The 6,971-nt window shown below is 42.2% G+C and overlaps 1 long non-coding RNA gene across 1 annotated transcript; it reads right to left on the bottom strand.

Moving 5' to 3' along the window:
* Window positions 1-5,214: 5,214 nt before the first annotated feature.
* On the bottom strand, window positions 5,215-6,665 carry LOC123094386 (uncharacterized). Its single transcript, XR_006445818.1, has 2 exons — window positions 6,452-6,665; window positions 5,215-5,573 (listed from the first exon to the last, which is right to left on the bottom strand). It is a non-coding gene; the product is annotated as an uncharacterized lncRNA (long non-coding RNA).
* Window positions 6,666-6,971: the final 306 nt, after the last annotated feature.

Raw genomic sequence — 6,971 nt, 5'->3', positions numbered from 1 at the left:
AATGGAAATGTCAAAAAAATAAAAGAAAATAAGTTTCTCATGTGATATGTGGTCTAGTTGTTGGGAAAATTTGCAAATGTGAATTTTGACTTTATTTGCAAAATCTCTCTGAAATTTGTAAAAATGGGCATAACTTAGATGATTTGGAATGATGAGGGGTGATAAAAGAATAAATTGAGAAGTGATGAGGGGTGGTGATTAGAGACTAGAGGTTAAAATAATTCAGAAATTTGAAAAAAAAATTTCAATTTTTTTTTCAAAAACCTGTGGCGGCCTTTAGTCGCGGTTAGCCACAAGAACCGCGACTAAAGGTCCTCCGCCCCGATGGCCACCTGGCGCCCACGTGGACGGGCCTTTAGTCGCGGTTCTTAAGCAACCGCGACTAAAGGGGGGGGCCTTTAGTCGCGCCCGCTCGGTCGCGGTTGCGCAACCGCGACTAATGGCAGTTGCGAACCGCGACCAAAGGCCCTTTTTCCACCAGTGAAAGATGTCAATGGCACACACTTTATATAGGGGTGGAAAGTTTTTGAGAAGAGGCAAGCACAATTGGATTAGTGACAATGAGGTTGCCTCAAGAAATATGCACCCATCAAGGGTAAAAGGTAGCTGGAAACAAGTGGACGGGGTTGTACTTGATAGATTAAATTATTTATGTCAATTTGCATGTGCTATATAGAGAAGTACACATGCATCATCGTGTACGGGAGGCATTTTAAATAAATTTAACCTATGTTTCAATTGTCGCGCGTGCATATCCTCAGAGAGAGAGAGAGAGAGAGAGAGGGAGGGAGAGAGAGATGTGTACAATTTTGGGAGGCCAAGTGGAAGAGCTTCTTCAAAGTCCGATGCAACTGATCATCAATGTATAAATTGATCAACATGGTTGTACAATGAAGAAGATGACATATATGTATTTTAATGTATGTTGCTTGTTGTTTAGATCGGACACATCAATATCTCCAAGCTCTAGCAACACCACTAAACTTGCCACGACTAGGAGGAAGCTAGACGAGAAATTTTTACAAACCTACAAATGCAAGTGAAATAACATGATGTGTTCTTACTACAGTTTTATCCCTTAAACCGAGGTAATCCTAACACTTCGTCGCTACACTCCCTTTGGTAGAAACATCATATGAATTTCCCTTGAAGCACCACCAGGACTCATGGTACGTGTTAGATGGTTGCTTTGGCAGGAAACATATATTGCCTCGCCTCCATTGTAGTTTTGTTTCTGAGCTTCAGGAGCCTCGCTGTGATATGGATGTAGATGACGAGAAGAGTTCAGAGAAGTAATTTGAAGCAGATTTATTGGCCTTAATCATGTCGTTTTCTTCTTCTTTTTCCATTCCCACAAATAACATAATCTTGCAGCCAAGCCCCTAACATCTTGCATCCAACACCCTAAAGTTTTTGTTTTCTTACAAACAAATTTTGACAAGTCGTGCGAATTTCGGCCAGAAATTTCGGTAGCATAACGCGTCACATGGATTAAGAAATGCATCCGCAAGCGCACTACATGAGTGAAAAATAATCCTGGCTGCTAGAAAGGATGGATTAACACATGAGTGAAAATTAATTTCTAGCTAGCCAGCTACAATTTGTGCAGCAAATAATCGGCGGCTTTTCATTTTGCCCTCAAAGGCATCCCAATATTTAACTCAAAAAGGTTCAGATGAAGCTGATCAGCTCTTTATGCTATCATGTTCCACTAGAAAAAAAAATCCTCTTTCGTTGTCGGAATCAAGCTGACCCTCGGCCTCACAAGCCGCACCGGCGTCATCATCATCATATCTCCAACGGTGTGGACACAATTCGGCAAAACTGATGCTGACTAAATATTTAGACTAGCTAAGGAGGGTGGTGTGATTTTATAGTGTGCATACATTGCTTAACTAGATTACAGCATGCACATTGCTTACCGTGTGCATATATTGCTTAACTGGATTTATTTATTTCAAGTAATCTAGCAGTTAGATAGTTGCAACGTGACCATGTTTGCACACTTTACATGAATTATTTCTAGTAACCAACATAGATTAATGATTAGATGCTAGTCTGCTAAAGGTTTCTTACACATGCATCCATTTCTCCGAGGGCCGTGCTAGTGAAATAAACATAAATGGTAGCAGGAACTAGAGAAAAATACTAGTAGAACATATTTGAGCTGGAAATTACAGATAAAATCATAGCACTTGCATGGATTAAGCATAATTTCGGCTAGAAATTTCAGTAGCATAACACATCGCATGGATTAAGAAATGCATCAGCAATCGCACTAGACGAGCGAAAATCAATCTTGGCTACTAGAAAGGATGGCAAGTGTGCAACAAATAATCGATGACTTTCCATTTTGCCCTCAAAACTAGCAGAGCTCTAGATTAAGTCCATCACATCTTTATGCTATCAGGTTCAACAAAACTAGCAGAGAGAACAGTTCTTCTTACGTTGACGGAATCAAGCCGACCCTCGGCCTCACAAGCCGCACCGGCATTATACTCATCATATCTCCAACGGTGGATCGGACACAATTGGGCAAAACTGGTGCTGACTAAATGTTATCATCATCATATCTCCAACGGTGGACACAACTGGGCAAAACTGATGTTGACTGGATGTTTACACTAGCTAAGCAGGGTGTGGTGTGATTTTATTGTCTGAATTTAATACAAACAGCATTACGGTGTACATACATTTCTTAACTGGATTTAATTATTTCATTTCAAGTAATCTAGCAGTTAGATAGTTGCAATGTGACCACGTTTGCTCACTATACATGAATTATTTTTAGTAACCAACATAGATTAATGATTAGATGCTAGTGTGCTAAAGGTTTCTTATACACATGCATCCATTTCTCCTAGGGACGTGCTACTGAAATAAACATACAATGGTAGCAGGAACTAGAGAAAAATACTAGTAGACATATTTGAGCTGAAAATTACAGATGAAATCCTAACGACAGGAGAACACTAAATTAACCACAAGCACTCTTGGACGTACTATATCTAAACAAGCACTAGGTAGACAGGCAACGTCAACTGAGGTAGTGGCGTCGTGCAGCATACCTGTGATGGAGAAGTGGCAAATGGTGAGCTTGTGAGGCACTTGAGGCCGGTGATCTTGTCGACTATGGAGCAGGCGGAGGGCCTGGGCGGATTCTCGCTGTTGTCCCGCGACTTGGCGTCAGCATCTCATCTCTGCCATCAGAAAACCCATTAGATGGATCGAGTGGCGCCACGGCATGATCTTCTCAAGGAAGGGTTAGATGGAGAAAAGGTGTGCTCGTACAGAATGCTAGGCAGCAGGCATGACAAGTATGGTCAGGGCGTCGAAGACACGGCGTGGCCGCTCGACGAGACACGATCTTGGTGTCGCTCGCTGGTAAAGCATTCCCAGACACCGTGTGAGGAGAAAGGAGGAGGGGAGGTGGTGGCGCTTAGTCGACAGAAAGAGGAGTAGAAACTTGTGGGGCGCGAGCGACAGATCAAAGAGGTAGTACGTATCAAAGGATCGTACCTTTATAGAGAGGGTTGGCCAAGATGGATGGATGGGATGGTGATCCGCATGAGGTGCGCGGCAACCAATGTGGAAGGAGCGGGAGGGAGGGAGGAGGAGGCGGATTGTTGGCAGCATTGAAGGAAGATGCTTTGGTTTTTGTTGAGTGCCTACTACCTCCGTACGGGTTTACAAGGCCGTTCAGCAGCACAGCCGCGTCCTATTTTTACTAGGCCGCTTCTCTCGGTTGCTGTTCAACTGATTAAAGGAAATTAATTCCTAGCCGCTGCATGCGAAGGAGGCTGGCTGCATGCACGCATTTGTCTCGGGCCTAGTACTCTGCCCGCTGCATGCGTGAAGCTAGCCAATGCAAGGGATATGCGTAGAAGCCAGCAGATGCATGCAGTAATTAATAACAACGTGAATCGAGGAGTTTGCATGCGTGTTTGTTTTGCCTTGGTCCTGCGGATTCGGTCGGCCGGACTAGTAATCCCGGACGGAGGTAGTAGTTACTAGGAGGAATGCATGCACGAGTAATTAGCCGGGAGTTGTTACGTTTCCCAACTAATAGGCAAGTAGTAACTAGTCCCTCCCTCAAATAACGCCTGGTAGTAGGTATAGGTACTACTCTGAATCACGTCTGGTAATCAATCCCTAATTACCTCCCTTGTCTCTCTTAATAAACCTTCCTTCTTTTTAACAAAGTACCGACGCAGACGCTCCCACCCCCCATATCAACCCGATTTAGCACAAACTAAAGTCACTGATTTGTTACTGCATTTGCTGGATTAATCAACTGATTAATATATACCAAATATAAGACGCGACTTATTCATCGTTTGTGATGTATAAAGATCTCCCAGTGATTGATGCTATAAAGATAAATCATTTTCACCGTGTAGCTGAGTGGCTTGAGAAATGGTGTCGATTGACAGTATCTCGGTACCACTTCTCTTTCTCGCCACCCTATTTCCTACTCTTGCGCTATGCCAAGAGCGGAGTTAACTTGTGTTGGCGAGGCAACATGGCATTGAAAAGGAGATGCCGCTTAATTATATCGTATGGATGGCTAGAGATGATAGCACTATCATACTAGGTCGGTAGCAAATTAGTCTTGATTGAGGTAAACATACATACTTACTTTGAGGCTTCAGGAATCCAGCAGCTCCATCCTTGTTCAATTAATTGTCAAGGAGGCCAAATGGTTGATTGTTGCCAACCAAATAATCCATCCTTACATAGATACAAACAAACACGTAAAGAAAGGCCAGTCAGTTTCTAGTGGTAAATTTGAATGCTTTTCAAAATCCATCACACATATCATTCATTTTCATGCATCCATCCATGTTTAATACTTGTCAAAAGGGAGGACAAGCAACAACAAGACCAGCCAGATAATCAATCCTCTGTTCTGTTTGCTCACATCCCATGCAAACAAACACCACTACTCCACTTTCTTTTTCTCTCTCTTTCTAAGTGCCAAATAAATTTGAAAGCAAGCAACGCACTTGCTTTACATAAATCATCACACATATATAATTTTTTTCATGCGCCAGTTATTATATAAACATTGGATGAGCCGATGTTCATTCACTATTTTTTTCATGGAGAATTAACTAATTGAGCCAGCCAGCCAAAAAAAGCACACATTCATTCAACCAATCCAAAAAAAAGCACAAAGGCATTTATTTATTTTGGACTCACTCCAGATCAATGTTGGGAATTTAAAAATTCACTGCATAAAGAAACCAAATCAGGGAGGGATAGTTACCAAGTCAGGAAACAAACACTTGCAACACAATTCTGAAATCAAGAATCTATCTAACCAAGGTGATGAACCACCTAACAGCTACGTTGTGTCTCTTCTCTTCTATTCTCTTCTCTTCTTCTTACCCATCTCAATCCCTTCTCTTCAACGGCAAACATCTTCTTGAGTCCTACAGAGGAGAGGAATAGACAACACATACTTGTGCCGCATACAAAACATCCAGCAGCGCTACAAGCTCCATCCATCCGCCTTGTCGCCCTCAACAAGATCAAATTTCAATGTCCTCATCATCAAGTCAGGCCCCGCCCTGGACAGAGAGCAAGTAATTAATTAGTGGCCGATGAGCTCGTCCAGATTTCCAAAAGATGTGTTACTCTGAAGTATCAACATCAGTATAGAATCAAGGCAACACTAATATACGGTCAAGCTGACAGCAATAGTTGATCAGAGCAACAACCAGATCATACAGGAGCAATGCCAGCAAGTAAGGATCAAAGGTCCTGATTAAGCCAGTCAATCCATTATTTAACAGCAAGATAATCAACATCACGTCAACCAGGGCCAATGAATCGTCAAAAGCCAACAGAGCAACCCTATACATAGCACTACTTCTAGTCTTAGCTGCTTATGAAATACTGACTCCCTCTAATTTTTCCACTCTAGTCTTAGATGAGAACCAACCAACTCCTAGTTTACTTTACCAGTCTTGTTATGTGATTTAGTTCAAAGAAAGTGGCCATTGCAGTCAAAAGAAAGAAATAACTAGCCAGGGCAAAGATCAACATATTTGATCAGGGCTTGGAATTGGAGGTTGCAATAACTCGCTACAGAGGGAAAGGACAAAAAACTTGTTCTAGACAGCATGTATGCATCAACTAAACGCGTTACGACTCAACCAAATTAAAACCCTAAGTGGATGAACACCAGCAAATGAGAGGACTATGATAAATAATGGCCAACAGAATTGTGTGTGCAATATTTTCAGTTATAATCTATAGTACATCAAACATGGCAAGTTAAGGAATCAATATAGTGCCTTGGGAGCACATGGCATGAAAATAGGGCATCACAACCAAACCAAACTACCACAAACACCAGCTTTGGGCCTTTGGCTCCATGGCCAGCACGCAAAGTGACCATAGCTCGAAGGCAGAGCACAACAGAGGGGAAATACGGAGGACTTACCCGTCAGAGTTTGTAGCCGATGCTGAACATCACCACCGCGGCATGGTGAATTCGCTCCGTCACGTGGGTGCAACCAACATAAGGATGGCAATGCCTAGTCATCTGAAGGGTACACAGATCTGCTAGAGCATGATTGCTCCTAGGTTTTTGTTCTTCTTTATAGATGCTCTCCTGATATATTCACAGAACCGAATCAGGTCTCCCTAATGGACGAAAAAAGGTTGCTGGCTAAAGTGCAAATAAGTCAAAAGTCTCTTCAGGTTGTAGATTAGCCTAACAAGAACCTGTGAGTTGGAAATAACCAGACTTCACAAAATGTAGATAGACCAAGCTTCTATTTAAGCGATGCCAATTAGTTAACAAGTAAACAAGACCTATAAACCATTGCTAGATTGCAAATAAATGCAACTTTCCCGCCAAAAAACAGTAACATATCGCTCAAAGATAAATCGCACTTCATACAAGCAGGCCAAGATTAACATCAAATTCATCAAATTGAGTGTATACAGGGTGACCATCA

This window comes from Triticum aestivum, chromosome 4B (genome assembly GCF_018294505.1).
Source record: "Triticum aestivum cultivar Chinese Spring chromosome 4B, IWGSC CS RefSeq v2.1, whole genome shotgun sequence".
NCBI classification, from domain to species: domain Eukaryota; kingdom Viridiplantae; phylum Streptophyta; class Magnoliopsida; order Poales; family Poaceae; genus Triticum; species Triticum aestivum.
Note: the sequence above shows the minus strand (reverse complement) of the source record. Positions and strands in the feature narration are given on the sequence as shown.